We start from the raw sequence: 19,291 nt of genomic DNA, 5'->3' as shown, positions 1-19,291 counted from the left end.
AAAAAGAGGGTGTGGCAAAAAACTCCAAAATATTAGAGCCCGTAAGAGCTTTAGTACAATATCAAAAGTTCCAGTGTGTATGTAGTTAGAACCCCAGAATGAGAAGAGAGTGAATAGTATGGTATAAAATAGTGCAATACAAAAAGTATTTGAAGAGATGATAGTACAGAGTTTTCCCAAACTAATGATACATACTAAATAACAAATCCAAGAAGCTCAGTAAGCAGAATGAGTATCCCCCAACACCACGCATACAGTCAGACATGTCATATTCACACTGAGAAAAAACAAAATTTCAACGTCAACCAGAGAAAAAGACACATTATACACAGGAGAACAAAGATGAGTCAAAGCAGACTTCTCATCAAAATTAGACAAGATTATAGTCCTAACAGAATAAACTGTCAACCCAGATTCCTATGTCCTGCAAAGTATCCTTCAAAATGAAAGAAAGCAAATATACGTGATCTTATTACTCTTCATTTCACTGCCAACATTTAAATATCAATGGAAATGAAGATAAGGCTCTGGTCTCAATCACATTGATCTGAACTGACAACTGTGACAAATCAGCTATGTGTCTTGATTTATGAATTTGTCTGATGTTTGAGTTTTGTTTAATCCTAGTACATTTGTCTGATGTTTGAGTTTTGATGGCTTTTAAGGGTAGTGTACTTGGTACCTGTATCAGCCGAGGTTTTCAAGAGAAACAGAACCAGTAGAATGGACAGGGGTGTGTGTGTATGTCTGTGTGTGTATGTATATTTATAAATGGATGGATATCAAGATATTTATTTCAAGGAATTTGATCCTGTGATCTTGGGAACTGACAAGTGCAAAATTCATAGAACGTGTTTGGATGAAAACCCCCCAGTCAGGAGTTGATGCTGCATTCTTGAGGCAGTTTCTTCTTCTTCAGGGAAAATATAATGCTTGCTTTTGAGGCCTTTCACTTGATTGGATGAGGTCCCCCACATTACTGATGATAATCTTCTTGAAGTTGCTGAATGTAGATTTTAAGCATATCTACAAAATACCTTCACAACAATACCTAGGTTGGTGCTTAATTAAATAACTGGATACTATTGTCTAGCCAGGTAGACATATAAAACTAACCATTACAGGATCCATTATTAGAATTGTGGGAAGATCGACAAGGGATTCTTTGCAAAACAATGGAATTGCGACGGTGAACTACATTTTGTTTGTATTTTTAGCATGGTGATAAGAATGATCCCAGACTGAAGATGCACATTAAATAAGCTGGTAATAGTAAGAATTTAAGATGTAAACTAGCATTAAAAAATTATAAGCCTTTAAATATGCTCTCTCACATTAAATGTATCCTTTGATTTTTCTTATAATCATTTCATCATCTAGAATCATTTAAATTTGGGTTTTTTCAATCCAGTTTCACTTAAGCAGTCATCTTTTCATGGAAATCATCAGATTAACATAATTGGTATGAGGTATTGAAAGTTTGCAGTTCACTATGACTTCATCAGCAAGTGAAAAAGTATTATTTTGGGATTTTGTGAGAACAGGAGAGCCTTAAAAGGCTCTCACTGAAGTACAGTATTGTTGCAGATATTGGAGGAGGAGTAAGCTGAATGGTGACACTGAGACTGTTTTTGACTCTGCCTGTAACAGGGTACATAGGTTAGAAAACAAACTTTTTTAAGTGCAGCAAAAAATTTCAATTGTAAATACAATTGTAGACATACAGCATAGCTGAGGTAAAAAGTATGTTCTTCATAGTATAGTCCTGAAGTTCTAATGATAAAAATCAGAATGTTAAAAACAAACTATAACATACATATAGTTAAATTGAAAATCATGTTCCCTATAGAATATAATGGTATTTCTCTGTCGTGGTGATAAACTTTAAATCGAGGATTTGTCTTTGGCCCCTGAAAACATTATTTTGCTGATTCTAATAATCATACTTGTTAAACCAGAGAGAAACAATGATGTGAATCTCAAGGCATTATGGGGAAAGGGTCTCAAAGACTGCTTATTATCTGGGGCATATAATTTAGAAAGTAATTTTCATATTTGATACCATGGCAAGGATTGCTGCCTACAGCCAGTTTTGTTATGTAACAAAATTCATTTATGAGACGCCTGACAGTATGTTTCTGTAATGCTCTAGTATTTAAAAAGCAAGGACATAGATTGTGTTGCATAGTTCAGTATGATGGTAGCTGCTTCTCTAGTATACGAGTTAGCCTTCTGCTCCCTGCTTTCACCTAGGTTCATCTGTTCCAGTCTCTGTCTACTTATAAAATTAAAATACCTCTGAACTTGTTTTGAATTTGCAATGGCTGCCTCGTGTCAAGGGGTACCAAGATTATTTGGTTCTAACCACTGAGTTCAATTTTATGGGAGACTCAGCATCACAATGGGCAGCCTTTTTGGCCAGATTTTTCAACCAGTAGAATTGCCTTTTGGAGAGTGATTTTCTGTTTATGTAGTATTTTCTATAGCTTGCTTTGATCAACAGTGGAAAAATATGGAGTTTGGGATGGAAATTGGGTGAAAGGAGAATATTAGATATAAGAGAAGTAACATACTCTTTAACAGGTGAAACTCTGGATACATTATTTATAAGCAGGAGAAGACAAAGGAAAATAAGACCCAGTGTGAAAAAATAACAGAGATCATGAGCACACCTAGTGCTCAGCTCCAGTTTCCAATACCATTCTTCAGTAAAAGGAAACAGGACACCTTGGAGAAATGGCTGATTCTAGTACTGGGGCAGGAAACATGCAAGATGAGCTTGGAGCATTTTGTAGTGCAAGAAAGGAAAGAGGTGCTAAAGAATAAAATCTCCAGAGAATATGCTGATGGGAGTATGTCAAAGGGATACAGAAGCCAACTCAAAGAGCTCCTAATGGCCAAAGATAGAAAAATTTGAACAGAAAAATAACACAGTATTGCATCATAGAATGATGTATCAAATAAATATGAGTTCTTACTGATGGAGGTAAACGATGGGATAAATTAATAAATGGGGGAGAAGACACATATTTCCTGTGCAGAGGAATTCCAAATTATACACTCTGTCCTAGCACACCTGCCCACTCTTTAACTGTGAGGTGCTCATGGAGACTGCCTCTTGAAGCGTACAGAATGGAGAGGGGGTGCAGTGGGAGAGTCACTTTACAGTGCAGAAACCCACACACACTACCCCAGTCAGGTGATCAAGGTCCACGTCATCAACAGTGGTAAATCATGTTGATAGTGTGTTCCCTTAATATGATGTGATGAAAGTGACACTTCACCTCTGTGGTCTTCCTCCCTTAAACACCCACCTCTAGTTTCATCTTGAGAAAGAAACACCAGAAAACCCCCAATAGAGGGTCATCCTATAATATACCTGATCAGTACTCAAAACCTTCAGGGTCATCAAAAACAAAGAAAAGTCTGAGAAGCTGTCAAACCAAGAGGAGTCTAATGAGATATGAAAACTAAATACATGGCACCCTGAATGAGTTCCTGTAACAGAGGAAAAAAAAAGCCACTAGGTAATAAGCAAATCTGAATAAACTGCTTTAGTTCGTCATGATGTATCAATATTGACTCATTGATTGTAACAAATATGCCATACTAATGTACAGTGCTAATAAGAGGGGACACACATATTTTAAAGCTCAGTGCACATGACCCCTCCTTTTGAGCGTCCTCACCATTGCCTACAAGGCCCCATGTGATTTGGCCCTTTCATCTCTCTTTAATTGCATGTCTTAGCCCCTCCTCCTTAGCACTGTCCCTGCTACTCTGGCCTGGTTGCTATCCCTTGAACATGCAAGGTTATTCCTGCCTTTCATTTGCCATTTCCTCTGCCTGAATCTTCATGTATATTGTTTATTTCATTTTGGTCTTTGGGCAGATACCAAAGCCTCTTCTGACCATCCTGATTATAATTGTATCTCCTGCATTCTATAACCACAAAAACCTGTGTTTTTTGTCTTCATAATACTTAGTTACTGAAATTATTTATTTTAACTTCTTATCCCACTAGAAATTAGGCATATGAATTCAGGGACCTTGTTAATTCTGTTTGTTCCTCTTTCTGTAGCAACTAGAACAACTCCAGGCAAGAGGTAGGTAACACTGAGTAAATATCATGTGAATGAAAGAATTCTCAAATTCTGCCTCCTTCCTTTCCTCTGAATGCTTAACTGCACATTCTGTGTGACGCTTGGAAAGATTGTTCTCTGCTGTGTATTATCTTTTAGTGCATGTATGAGACGTTGTTTCCCTTCTGGATTGCCGACACTGCAGCATTTGTATACCTCTGATTTGCGTCTATACCCCCACAATATGTAGCTGGGTGCCTGCCAGAAAGAAGTGACTGCTCAGTAGCGTTTATTGGATAAACATATGTTTCTGCTTTGGACCTGTCCTTTTACTGCATTTAGCATTCCCCTGGGAGAGGCCTCAGGCAATGCATAAAAAGTTGAATATGTCTGAGTTTGTTTTTACGAACTCCTCCAAGCTTTACCTCCCTAACCACTATCTGAACTTCGTGCTGTAGCTCCCTTGATTTTGACCTGTTTGGCTTTGGTCTTGGTTTCCCCAACATCACATGTCCTCTTTAGACTTAAAGACATCACTCCCATTTTTAAAAACAAGGCCCTGACCTAGAAATCCCATAGGATCTCGCCTCATTTTGCTCAAAAATTATGTTACGAGGCCCACCAAGCTCCTGTGGCTAGCTAAGCCCAAGACAGGTGTTAGCACACCTGTCTGGGGTGGAAGCCCAGTGGTAGAAATGTACACTGTGACTTGCATGTGGCAATCTACCTAATGGGGAATTACTCTCCCTTCTTTCCCAGCCCCTCACATTTATTAAGAATAACATGAAAAGTGCCAGGTACTAGGGGCACCTATGTGAATAAAATACAAAGACTGAAGAACTCATAATGGAAACATATGGTCCCCATATCATGAGAATCATTATTTATCCTCTGGAACACCAGGGAATTTGTTCATGAAGCTTTACCCAGAGTCCTCTTGTCTACTTAGAAGATCTAGCCAGAATGGGTTACAGACATAGTGACTAGCTAGAAGTAAACAGACTTCTGCAACCTAGCCTTCAAAACCTTACCACCAAAGTAGTGGCAAATATTATACTCTCAAATAATTTCCTCCTGTGGAGAAAGGGGCATGCTTTGTCAAACAGAGACTTTTGAAACTTTTCATAACCAATAAGAGCTTTAACATGCTAGGGTAAAGTTAATGATGAATTGGTCTCAGCAGGTGCCACAGGCTAGATTTTCTGCCATTTAATGTTTGTGGTTTTCACTTGCCACGGGGTGACCAAATATTTTTCAGTGTTTATTTCCTGTCCCAGTTGTTGCTTTATAGCTTTTTGCCAGTTTTCATCTTTGAGACATAAATTGGTCTTTTAATTCCTACTAACCCTAATTCTACTTGTATTTTACCTGTCAGAAAATATTGCCACAGTTATCAATAAAAACATTGGAAAGATGTGTTTTGTTTGTCTCTTTTTACATTTGTTTTACAGATAATAGAAAATTTAGATAGTAATATATTGCATGGAAAAATGTACTTAGGACATTTCTTTCTGACTTTAATTTTTTGGGCAGCCTACAAACGAATCCCTATATAATTGATTTTTGTTAGAGTTTATAACATTCTAAGCCTGATCTTTAGTTGATTTGCATATGACTCCTACATGTTGAAACCAAAACACTCAGTTTATTGAACATATGAAATAAGGCTGGATTTTTAAAAATCTCCAAATTGAGTTGCTTTCTTTTAGCTCTCAAAAAATTAATGGGATTTATAGTAAGAGAAGATTTTACATTAACATAGTTGGTATTTTATTAAAAGCAAATTTGTACTATTCAGTAACAATATAGATTATAGATGTCCTTATTCTTTTTCCTGGAACATTGCTCTTTATCTTGTCAGTATTTGATTTGGACTTTAAAATTAGTGGTTTTGTACACTTCTGACAGTTATTATAAAGTACTATATATTCCACATAAACTGCATGATGTTCTTTGAGAGTACATGCTGAAAAGTTTTTTTTTTTCAGCCAGCAGAAGAAATGGAAGAGTAGGACCTACCTAATTTGACAATATCTATAAAAGTTACAAATGCAGTCTATTTCTCAGAATTCATTTCTGAAGTATTCTTTCTTATGTGTGACATAACTCATGCACATTTATTAAATACAACATTTTTGAAATCATAAAGCATTGGAAAGAGACTAAATAAGTGTATATTAATAGAAGATAGACTAAGGGATGGTACATCTGTATAGTGGAATATGCAGATGTTAAAAAAGTAGAGGGCACTTGCTATGTATGGATATGGAGGACAGCAAGGCGCAGAATATGCTTATGTGAGCTTTTATGTAAGAAGGAGTGCTATATAATGATATTTTTATTTCATTGTATTTTTTATTTTATTTATTTATTTTATTTTATTTATTTATTTTGCCTAAAGAAACCCTAGAAAAATATTCAAGAAACTATTAAATGTGCTTTCTTGTAAATATTACTTGGAGAACCTGGGTGTGGTGGCTCACACCTGTAATTCCAGCACTTTGAGAGGCCAAGGTGCGTGGATCACTTGAAGTCAAGAGTTCGAGACCAGCCTGGCCAATATGGTAAAAACCCATCTCTACTAAAAATACAAAAATTAGCTGGGTCTGGTGGTGCATGCCTGTAGTCCTAGCTACTGGGAGACTGAGGCAGGAGAATAGCTTAAAGACGAGAGATGGGGGTTACAGTGAGCTGAGATTGTGTCATTGCACTCCAGCCTGGGAGACACAGTGAGACTCCATCTCAAAAAAATAAATAAATAAAAATTTACTTGGAAAAAATAGGGCAGCTAGGAGGGGCAGAGGTGGATAAGAAATATTTTTCACTGTATACTTTTTATTACTGTATTAGTTCGTTTTCACACTGCTGATAAAGACATACTTGAAACTAGGAACAAAAAGAGGTTTAATTGGACTTACGGTTCCACATGGCTGGGGAGGCCCCAGAATCATGATCGGAGGTAAAAGGCACTTCTAACATGGTGGTGGCAAGAGAAAAATGAGGAAGAAGCAAAAGTGGAAACCCCTGATAAACCAATCAGATCTCATGAAACTTATTCACTATCATGAGAATAGCAAGGGGAGAGACCAGCCCCCATGATTCAGTTAACTCCCCTGGGTCCCTCCCACAACATCTGGGAATTCTGAGAGATAAATTCAAGTTGAGATTTGGATGGGGACACAGCCAAACCATATCAAATACTGTTTTGGTTTTTTGAGCCATGCCACTGTATTGTCCATTGAAAATAAAACTTTTTTTTTTTTTTTTTTAAGTATTGGGAACTTGCATGTATACTAATATTGATAGTGGGTTTTGGAAATTTACTGAGTGTCTGTTTTTGAGCAGAAAATGTTATGTTTGGACACATCGGAGTCCTCCTTTTGAGACTTTTGGTTGTTGGTGATTTTTTTCTCCATTGTCAAGTACTTGAGCATTTCTTCTGCAACAGAAACCCTACCATTAGGAAGCTTAATGGATGCTCTTTTGGTTGCATTAGATGGATGAAGAAACAAAGATGAACTAAATATCCAACTTCTACTTTCTAGGAGTTGCCATTATTCTGTGTAAAACAGGGATAGAAAGTTTTTGTTTTATTTTATTTACTTCTGTGTAAAATAGGGATAGAATGTTTTTGGTTTATTTTGTTTGCAGAAATGTGAATGGTGTAAAGCTTCTTCAAACATGGACACACATACACACACACAAATAAAAAAAAAGGCTACCTTTCCTTCTGCCATTTTATATAAAGTCTTTCTATACATAAAAACAGACAGCAAAATTGCTACTGAAAATTTGTAATTCTTTTCCTAGATGATATTTTTCAAAAGCCGAAGTTGCTAAGCACTCCAGTTCTCTGCATGAACGAAATTTCGTCTGGCAAGGCTGTTGATGGGAGAGGAGTCTCATTTTGCTTTCAGGATAGACACTAAGCGTCAGTACATTTGTAATCGTGGTAACCACCCCTGTCTTGGTTAGAGCTTTCATGGTAATAATTTCTCTTGATAAAAAATTTATTACTGAATGTATAGTGGAGAAGAGGAAGCTTATTAATAATCTGAATTTATGTGAGGTATATGCTATATTTTATTTTCCCAATTTCTTCCATGTCAAATATTTTTCAAGATTTTTAGTGGCAGTGCTTCTCTCTTTTTGCTAGTTGGAAACATTCATATTATTCAGAAACAAAAAATCCTGTTGAGGAAATTGGAGACCAATTTTCTGTATTAGTCTGTTCTTATACTGCTATAAAGAAGTACCTGAGACTGGTAATTTATGAAGAAAAGAGGCTTAATTGGCCGGACGCGGTGGCTCACGCCTGTAATCCCAGCACTTTGGGAGGCCGTGGCAGGCGGATCATGAGGTCAGGAGATCGCGACCATCCTGGCTAACACGGTGAAACCCCGTTTCTACTAAAAACACAAAAATTAGCCGGGCGTGGTGGCGGGCGCCTGTAGTTCCAGCTACTCGGGAGGCTGAGGCAGGAGAAAGGTGTGAACCCGGGAGGCAGAGCTTGCAGTGAGCTGAGATCACTCCACTGAGCTGAGATCACTCCACTGCACTCTAGCCTGGGCGAAAGAGCAAGACACTGTCTCAGAAAAAAAAAATAAATAAATAAAAAAAAATAAAAGGCTTCATTGACTCTCAGTTCCGCCGTGTGTGCAGGAAGCTTGTCTGGGGGGGCCTTAGGAAACTTAAAACCATGGCGGAAGGTGAACCGGAAGCAAGCGCATCATCACAATGGCGGAACAGGAGAGAGAGAGAGCAAAGCTTAGAATATACCAGGAGTCTGGTGTTGCTTGCCTGTTTTTAATGCTAATAAGTAAGTGTTAGCTCTTTTTCTCTGGGGGATTTCTTAACTGTTCTATTGTAAAAGCAACTACTATAATTGCCTTTTGTAATACCCAGATCGCTGGATTTGCTATATACTAGGCTTCATGTACCTGAAGCTGCTAACAGGATTGTCGTTTAGTTTTCAGAATTCAATTTATAAAATGTCATTATTTTCCCCCTTCCACTGCAATAGTGGAGCTGAAGACAGGGAAAAACAAGCAAATATTTGAGAGTGTGAATTGCTTAAGTTGAGGGTGTGAATGTTGGAAATAAACATACTGACCTCTAAATAAAGTGAGAGAAACCATTATTCTTTCTAAATTTTCCATGTGCCCGTAAAATGGGAATGGTGATTTCTTTAAGGTATTGCTCTGGAGAATTTAAATAATTGAGTTAAATACCAAACTTCACATTTATAGAGCCTACTAAAACCTTCACAAGTGGAGGCTTACAGACTAGAGTTTTAGTTTTATTTTTATTTTTTCTGTAGGGAGTGGAGTAGGGGAGGCAGCAGCACACTTAGGTGATAACTTGCACAGCAGTCACAATGTTGAAATTTGAAGAAATCTAGTGAAAATTAGAAAATTAGAAAATTTTCACTAGACATGAATAAATAATTAGGAAAGAATATAAAAATAGCTGGAGATCACTAGAGGGGAAAGAGGCACTGCAAAAGTTACTGGAGGCAATACAAGAGAAGAAAATAATTAGGAAACAGTCAATAAGAAATGTCATCCCATTCTCTCCCCTGGCTGCTTTTTGTGGCTTTGTTGAGTGGGTGAAAATTCTGGAATGTTTGTTGGTGTCTCTTAGCACAACATCTTATCAAGATATTTTCATTTTCTCAAAGTGAAATGCGATCCCTCTACCTTCTTAGGATGACAGGCACATGTGGAAGCATCAGAGAGGAACTCGGGATCCCACGAGCTAGCCTCTGCTTGATGCACAGTGGAGGAGATGCCTGAGGTGTCAGCAAATACTGAAGATTTTTATTTCCAGGGGGTTAGAAACTTTACCTAGCTTCTCTGCTCTGCACACATAAGGAGTAATTGGATTATTTTCCCTGAGTCAGTAAGGTTTTCGGTGTCACATAATCTCAGGGAAACAAATGCAATTGCTTAGATCTCAATATACTCCTCAGATGGCAGCTTTGAGGAGGTAACCAGGAGGTATCTGCACTCCCTCTGTGCTCGCCTGAGGCCTTCTGACCTTCTCTATAAAAAGCCCTTTTTGTATTGATGCTCCTGAGTGGTAGTGGGTCGGATGGCCATTACATAATCACAACCTCTTTTTTTTCAGTCAGGCTAGCTATTATGCAGAGAGCTAGGAGTGGATTACTTCTTGGCAGGAATAGGCACAGAAAAATCTATCCAGATTTTTTTAAAATGGAAACATTGTGAAAAAAATCTTGATGTCTCTGAAATTGGAGGATGTATTTTATCTGAAGAAAATGGGCTAGGGAATGTTGGGGTCGTTTCTTAGATCTGACCTTAGTAAGTCATACAGGCCTTTTTATACTGATGTTGCATTTTTAAAAGACATCTTTACCTCATGGGGGGAAAACACTAGACCAAAAGAAGGCAGACCTGATAGTTCTAGTTCAGGCTGTGTTGTCTGAGTTGTCCTGCAAGCTGATACCAATCACAACTTCCCCGAGCCTCTCCTTTCTCATCCCTTCAGTGAAGGCCCTCTGTAATACCCAAGTCCTTTCCAGTTCTGAAGTCTGTTCAAATTGGGGGCAGCTGGAGGACTCATGGAGGTCCACACTACTGAAATTAAGAGGACTTTTTTTTTCCTTTTTTAAAGAGAACATTTTTAAAATCTGGCTTTATAACTCAAGGATATTTTAAATACAGATTACTATTACATTTGTATTTTGTAATGAATATTTCAGATTTATGTTTGTGCCTTAAAGCTAATTGACTGTGAAGAAAACAGTTTTTTATAAACAGAGCCAAAGAGAAAGTATGTATGCCTGGATGTATTACATCAGACAAATCATCACTTTACTCTCATGATATATTAGTCCATTCTCATACTGCTATGAAGAAATACCTGAGATGGGGTAATTTATGAAAACAAGAGGTTTAATTGACTTACAGTTCCACATGGCTGGGGAGGCCTCAGGAAACTTACAGGCCTGGCAAAAATTGAAGGGGAAGAAAGGCACCTTCTTCACAGGGCAGCAGGAAGGAGAAGTGCCAAACAAAGGGGGAAAAGCCCCTTCTAAAACCATCGGATCTCGTGAAAACTCACTCACTGTCATGAAAACAGCATGGAGGAACTGCCCACATGATTCCATTACCTCCTACCGGGTCCCTCCCATGACACATGAGGATTATGGGAACTACAATTCAACATGAGATTTGGGTGGGGACGCAGCCAAACCATATCACATGGGTTTGGATTATCCCTTCCTTTTTTCAGTTTTTCATAGCCCATTTTTTGTGGATGCTAAAACCAAAATTGCTGTCCACATGCATAGCATATCCATAACCCTCTTACCTTCCATCACTTTCTGGGACTTGTTCTTATTTTAGAGTAATTTTAAAGACTGAACATGCAGAAGCCTCATTGCCTCTTAAAGATAAAGGATGCACTTTTAGAGGATGTACTAAGTCTGGTGTTGGAACCTTGATACTGTCAAGGGCTGACATTTCCTCTTTAAGAATCAGCTCCCTCACACCACAGGGTGCTAGAGAGGTCACATGGGCTGTGAAAACTGGGCACTCAGGGCTGGATAGATTGATTGCTAACAGACATATATATAGTCTGCTTTCTTCAGCAAAATTAGTACCTGGCTTTGCACCTTCAGCTTGAGCATGAGCTCAAATGCATTTTCTTTCCTTCTTTTTTTTTTTTTTTGAGACAGAGTCTTACTCTGTCGCCTAGGCTGGAGTGCAGTGGTGTGATCTCGGCTCACTGCAAACTCCACCTCCGGGTTCAAGCGATTCTTCTGCCTCAGCCTCCTGAGTAGCTGGTATTACAGGTGCGTGCCACTATGCCTGGCTAATTTTTGTATTTTTAGTAGAGACAGGGTTTACCATGTTGGTCAGGCTGGTCTCAAACTCCTGACCTCATGATCTGCCCACGTTGGCCTCCCAAACTGCTGGGATTACAGGTGTGAGCCACCGTGCCTGGCATCAAATGCATTTCTATACAAGGTCCAATCAGAGTAGTGGCCAGTCCCACTCATATGTTCAGAATATATCCTGAGGAATGCAAAGCAACATTTTTAGTCTTTTGTCTTAATAATTCTTCTATTAGCAACTTCATTAGACATGCCCTAGTGTGTAACTTCGTCACTGAAACCATATCATTGCCTCCCAGATAGCCTTCTAGACTCCTAACCTTGGAATGGACGGAGGAATATTTAAACTATCTCTTAGTTTTACAGAAGCAGAAAATGCTAGGGTTGTAACCCAGGTCTCCCTGACGACTTGGCCTGTGTTGTGCCTACTAAATTCTTCTTGTCGTCTCATTTGCTCTATTGTCATGATGTTGGTTGAAGGGAATTAGTAAAATCGGGCTGGCATTAAATCTCTGGGAACTAGAAAATGGGCTAAGATTTAGGTGGCATATTCACTTTCTGCATTCCCTTTGTCTGTATGCTTGTTCTTATTCACTCCTAATTTTTTCCTGTAGCTGGTCTTTTAGCATTTTGTTGTCAACCTTGCATATAATTGCCTGGGTACTCCCTGAGGTGATCCTGCTAATTTTAGAAGAAGTGAAAGATGAATATTACATATGGTAGTAGAAGGAGTCCTGGATAGGAAGACTTTGCAGTCCCGGCTTCAAGTCCAGATGCAGGCAGTCACCTGTCACTTTGGTCAACATCTTAACGCCTCCAGGCTTCAGCTGTCTTGTCTAAAACATGGCACCTTTTGCCTCTGAATTTCTGACTCATAAAATGGTCCAAGCCATATTGTCAGTGATTACTGCTTTTGATATCAGCTTCATACGAGGTAGCTTTCCAGGCTGCTCTAACTTTCGGATTACATAACAGAGAGAGAGAGAGTGGCTGATGGATGGGTATCTCGATATCTGGCATGTTGTGGTGAGTGGGAGAGAGCCAGAAGAAAACCCTTGGAAAGTATTTTTTAAAATCTGTGTGAATATGTTTATATTGGGATGGTTCTGAATTCTAGACTTTAGATAAACTAAGAAAATTGGATGTAATATCAAGAGATAAAATTCCATGAGCTGAAGCTGATGAGTAATATACAACTAAGAGAGGAGAAAAGGAAATAAGAGATTAAATGAGGTAGAGAAAAATGATGTTGGGCAGGCCATTTAACAAATTATCTGACTTTGTTTCTGCTTATGCAAAAGAGTTGGACTAAATTATACCTGAACTCCTGTTCTGTGAAGGTCACAAGTACAGATGTTTCTAACCTTGAAGGGAAGTAAGATGTTTATTCATTTTTTGCTTTTAGTTTTTGTTCTTTCCCTACAGATATAGAATATGCAAATTATTTAAAAATCAAATACAGGCCAGGCGCGTGCCTGTAATCCCAGCACTTTGGGGACCAAGGCAGGTGGCTTACGAGGTCAGGAGATTGACACCATCCTGGCCAACATGGTGAAACCCCATCTCTACTAAAATACAAAAAAACTAGCCGGGCATGGTGGTGTGTGCCTGCAGTTCCCAGCTACTTGGGAGGCTGAGGCAGGGGAATCACTTGAACCCAGGAGGTAGAGGTTGCAGTGAGCTGAGATCGTGCCACTGCACTCTGGTTAGGTGACAGAGTGAGACTCCGTCTCAAAAAAAAAAAAAAAAAAAAAAAAAAAAATCAAATACAGAAAGACATGGGGGAGGAAAAGCCAAAATTCTCTTAAATATTCCTCTCTATATAAAACCATGATTGCGTCACTGTCAGTGATTTGGTAAAGATACTATTAGACTTCTGTGCAAGCAGCATGAACTGTTGCATAACATTCAAGGTGAAGGAAACAAGCAGTCACAGCTTATATTTTTCCAAACTAAATTAAATCCAACTGAAATGTATACTTGCCAGATTGACAGGAATTTCAATATCACCCTCCAGGGATATTCTCTCCTGTGCCTAGTTTGCCAGCTCCTGAACCCCAACTACCGCAAGTGTGTACAGTCTAGAAAGGAATTTGGTGAAATCTGCTTTCAAGCAGAGAAGAGGCTTACCATCCACCAATCTCCTGCTGCCATCCCTGCCCTGCCCTCAGCCTTACTGCCATGTGGCACCACTATTGAGCACTAGCCCCTCTTGGCTGTCCAGTAGCGCTTGATTTTGATACTGTGAAATATGAGCTTGAGCTCCCAGAAAAGACCACGTGCCTCCTTGAACAAGGGCAGCTCTATTAGTTCAGTGCATCAACCATTTTCTGTGTTACATAATATATCATTGATGACATATGCCATCATTTATTCAGCCAGTCATCTCATGGTGAATGCTCAGATCAGTATTAATTATAAATAGTGTCACGATGAACACTTTACATATATCTTTGACCATCTATCTGTGTTTTTAGAGCTAACACTCAGGAGTCATGTTGCTGTATCAAAAGGTTTACCTGTTAAGTTTTGACCTGTATTGCAAGTTTGCATTCTGGAATAGATGCACCAGTTTACATTCCCGAGGTGCATTGGAGTGCACTTCCTTGTCACGTTTGCTGATGATCTCTGTGCAAGAAGAAAATAGTTCTGGCTACCACAATCTCAGAAGAAGAACATATGGTCATACACATGGCAACATTATCTCTAGAGAACTTGGGTTCCTCTGGTATTCAGGATCCATCTGCTATGGATTTATAATTTTTCTTGTTTCCCCTCCCTAAGTTGGTGTTGAATTGGTCAGGTTGACCCATTTAAATTCAGAGGATGAGCTATTTTATTTATCTCACATTCTCTTACCATATTTGAAGAAATGGCCAGATTTTTCTCAGCCTTCCAACCCTTTCACTGTGTTTGTCATGTATGTAGGATTTACCCAGTAGCAAAACTATGAATTCAGGGTCTTTAAGCTAAAACTTCCTAAAGCAATACCCAAAGACTCAGTTGTGAACTGAAAAATCTATGGGACTCTAGAGGAGTGGGATATCCCCAACCTTGACCTTTTGGTTCCCTGGATTCCTGTGGTTAGGTTAGCTGGAACTAATTGCTGAATATTTGTTGTTTTCTGAAGATAACCAGTTATTGTCTTGTGTTATCTTATTGTTCTTTAGCCACATTAATTTGTCTTTCTGACTTGTGTATTTTACCCTTTTTTTTTTTTTTTTTTTTTTTTTTTTTGAGACGAAGTCTCGCTCTGTCACCCAGGCTGAAGTGCAGTGGCCAGATCTCGGCTCACTGCAAGCTCTGCCTCCCAGGTTCACGCCATTCTCCTGCCTCAGCATCCCCAGCAGCTGGGACTACAAGTGCCCGCCGCCACGCCTGGCTCATTTTTTGTATTTTTAGCAGAGACGGGGTTTCACCGTGTTAGCCAGGATGGTATCGATCTCCTGACCTCGTGATCTGCCCGCCTCGGCCTCCCAAAGTGCTGGGATTATAGGCGTGAGCCACCGCACCTGGCCACTACCCTTATTCTTTAGAAATATTTCTCTGTTCTGTGCTTGTGATTGATTTCTAAGGTCTCCTAGAAGTTACAAAGGGCCTGTATTAAAATCCTGTCAGCAATAACGCCATATGGTTTCCTAGATGTTCTGCAGACTAAAGAAAACACTTGTTCTGATATTTTAATCAAACTCTGAGGACTTAAACATATGGTATAAAGAATGCTAGTTAATAGCTTTTTGTGTTATTTTAATGGCAGAAACTACAAGTATGTTTGCACCAACCTAAAGAGAACCATGTCAGAGTAGCAGAAGAGCTCATCTCAAAGCCTATCTTAGAGAGATGGATAGACCTGTTCACTGTGTTTCATCATGCTAATATGAAGTGTGCCTGCCTTTGGGCAACTCATTTCATATTGAGCCTTAATCCCAATTGGTAAAATGAACTATAATCTTTCATCATTCCATAGATTTCAGCTTGAAGTGGGCCCACAGAGTAAGAGAGGGTAGGGAGTGAAAATGGAGTCACAAACCAGCAGAGAATCCTCCCTCTGGTTTCTGAATAAACGTCGTATATGCAGAAGAAATCAATACATAGAACCTTCCCAGAGAAATCAGACTAACTGCAAAACTTGAAAAGCTTTTGCTACAAAATACGTAGAAATGATGGATAAAACAAAACAAAAATATGTTTTCATTCAGAGCTAACCAGAAAGTGTTATCAGGAGCCTAAAATGAAGAGGGAAGCCAAAGACCTGAGCTGTTTCAGGAGTGAGGGGAGAGGTGGCAGCAGGTAGTGGGGGTGAGGGTAGGGCTTGAGTATATCATGTATCATTTGGGGCCTCTTTGAGAGGAGAGATTGGAAATGAGTCACAAGCATGAGTATAGAAATTGGGAAAGAGGTAGTAAAATAATTACTGTTATTAGATGATATGATTATATACCTAGAAAACTTTACAGGAGCAATTGAAACAACACGACAAACAATAAGCGTGTTCATTTTAACATACAGAAATATTAGCATATAGAAATAGCCTACATAGATGCAAACAGCCACTAATTAGAAGATATCGTGTAAGGAAAGATCTCATTTGCGGTAGCGTTAAATAAAGATAAAATTCCTAGGTATAAATGATATAATTTTTCTATTTAAAAAATAAATATACCACATGTATAATTTTTCATGAAAGAAGACATAAGAAACAGAAAAGCATACGATGTTCTTTTTATGATTGAAAAGACTTAGCATCATAAAGGAGTCAGCTTTCTCTAAGTTAAACTATAAATGTAATGTGATACTTATACAAAAGATACTATTTTTAGTAAGACAAGCCTATTATAAATTTATGGAAAAAAGTTAAGTATAGCCCAGGAAAATATAAGGAAGGATAATAAGGAAAACTAGCCCTAATATATATTTAAAATTTTTTTAAATCTTTGATATTTAAAACAGTGTATTACTGATTAATGAAGAAACAGATTAATAGTTTAACATAAGATACAAGTAGATTTCAAATCAGTAAAAAAAATAGATAATTCAATAAAAGGTTTTGGGAAAGATGGATAGTCCTCTTGGAAAAAAGACTAGATCCATAATTCACATCTGGGATCCATAATTCACATTGGCAGGACCAGGAAGAGTTTCCAGTGGAATAAATAAAGATGTAAATGTTAATGAATGAAATCATAAAAATCACTAGAAGAAACCATTGAAGAAATTTGAAAGTAGTTTTGATTTAATGGAAGCTTTTCTAATTATGATCCCAAACGCAGAAACAATAGAGGAAAGAATCAGGGTGTGAACCTATATAAAGAGAAATCATGTTGCAAAAAAAACAAAACATGAGCTGGGTCATGAAAAAATTTAAACAGATGAAAAAGCAAGGAGCAAAACATAGTGAACCCTCTTGTTTCCATCTCCCAATTTCAGCCATTTCAAACTCATTTCAAAGCTGAATTTCTTTATTTTGAAGGTAATCCTTGCTTATCATATCATTGCATCTAAAACAATCTGCCTGTGAATAGAAAAGAGTCCTTTTTTTCCTCAACATATTAAAATGCCATTATTACAATTAGGAAATTAGTGATTCCCTAATATTCATGATCATTTTTAAGGCATAGGGAAAATGAGTCTTCCAGTAAATAAATAATATCCACTTAAATATTTAAAAGGCATATTCTGTGATTTTCAGAAATTTTTTTTAAAAAAGAGATTAATATACTACAGAAATTTCTATTAAACTAAATTTAGACACGCTTCCCCCTTTCAGTGTTCCAAATGCCCTGAATCTGTTAATGCCTTGCTGTCAGCTGGTTATGCCACTTGATTATGCTTTTGTTAATCCTGGATCTTTCTCTGACCTGAATGAAGCCCATTGCTTTATCCTGCCTTAAAAATCGCTTAGGACTGTGACAGATGACGGCGCAGCAGTCTGTAATAAATCCCTCAAGATGGGAACACATCAGACATTGTCAGGACCCTCAAGCTCTTGAAGGAGGATTCAACAGAGATGAAATTTGGAGGTAGTAGTAGCCTGGGTGCCACCAGAATTTCCCACCCTTTATCAAATGAAAATGAGCTGCATTCTTTGGGTAGGGAATGATTTTAAGGATTGTATGGCTCGGGGAAAAAAAAACAATAAAAATATTTTATAAACAACTAGCTTGAGTGAATCTCTTTTCATAAAAATATTTAAGATGCAGGTAACATCAATCAGTAATGAGTGATAGATGTTGAATTTTGATGTAATAATCACAAGTTTGAATATTAAAATTAGTGTGTTTAGAATAACATGGCAGTTTCATTTCCAAACAGTTGAGGAGGAGGGACTCCACCTTAACTCATTCTATGAGGTCAGCATCATCCTGATACCAAAACCTGGCAGAGTCACAATGAAAAAAGAAAACGTCAGGCCAGTATCCTTGATGAATGTAGGTGCAAAACTCCTCAGGAAAATACTAGCAAACCAAATCCAGTAGCACATCAAAAAGCTAATCCACTATGATCAAGAAGACGTTATCCCTGGGATGCAAGGTTGATTCAGCATATGCAAATCAATACATGTGATTCATCACATAAACAGAGCTAAAGACAAAAACCACATGATCATCTCAATAGGTGCAGAAAAGTCTTTTAATAAAATTCAGCATCCATTCATGTTAAAAACCCTCAACAAACTAGACATCAAAGGAATATACCTCAAAATAATAAGAGCCATTTATGACAAGCCTACAACCAGCATCATACTGAGTGATGAAAGCATTCCCCTAGTAAACTGGAAGAAGACAAGGATGCCCTCTTTCACCACTCCTATTCTACATAGTAGTGGAAGTCCTAGCCAGAACAGTCAGCAAGAGAAGTAAAAAGCATTCAAATAGGCAGAGAGAAAGTCAAACTATCTATCTTTGTAGACTATATGGTTCTATACCTAGAAAATCCCATAGTCTCTGCCCAAAAGCTCCTTGATCTGATAAATAACTTTGGTGAAATTTCAGGTTACAAAATTAATGTACAAAAATCAGTGGCATTTCTGTACACTAACATCATCCAAGCTGAGAGGCAAACCGAGAAAACATCACAATAGCCACAAAAAGAATAAAACAACCAGGAAAACAGCTAACCAGGGAGGTGAAAGATCTCTACAATGAGAATTTTAAAAACTGTTCAAAGAAATCGGAGATGACACAAAGAAATGGAAAAATATTTTATGCTCACAGATAGGAAGAATCAATATTGTTAAAACGGTTATACCCTCCAAAGCAATTTACAGATTTAATGCCATTCCTATCAAAGTACCAATGACATTCTTCACAGAATTAGAAAAAATATTAAAACTCCTATGGAATCAAAA

At 38.0% G+C, this 19,291-nt stretch overlaps 1 protein-coding gene across 2 annotated transcripts in view; it reads left to right on the top strand.

Annotated features, from left to right (window-relative positions):
- Positions 1-19,291, top strand: part of SH3GL2 (SH3 domain containing GRB2 like 2, endophilin A1) — a 796,347-nt gene that overhangs the window by 675,707 nt on the left and 101,349 nt on the right. The gene's annotated exons all lie outside the window — the stretch shown is intronic.

This window comes from Macaca thibetana, chromosome 15 (genome assembly GCF_024542745.1).
Source record: "Macaca thibetana thibetana isolate TM-01 chromosome 15, ASM2454274v1, whole genome shotgun sequence".
NCBI lineage: Eukaryota > Metazoa > Chordata > Mammalia > Primates > Cercopithecidae > Macaca > Macaca thibetana.
This window is presented reverse-complemented; position numbering and strand designations above follow the sequence as displayed.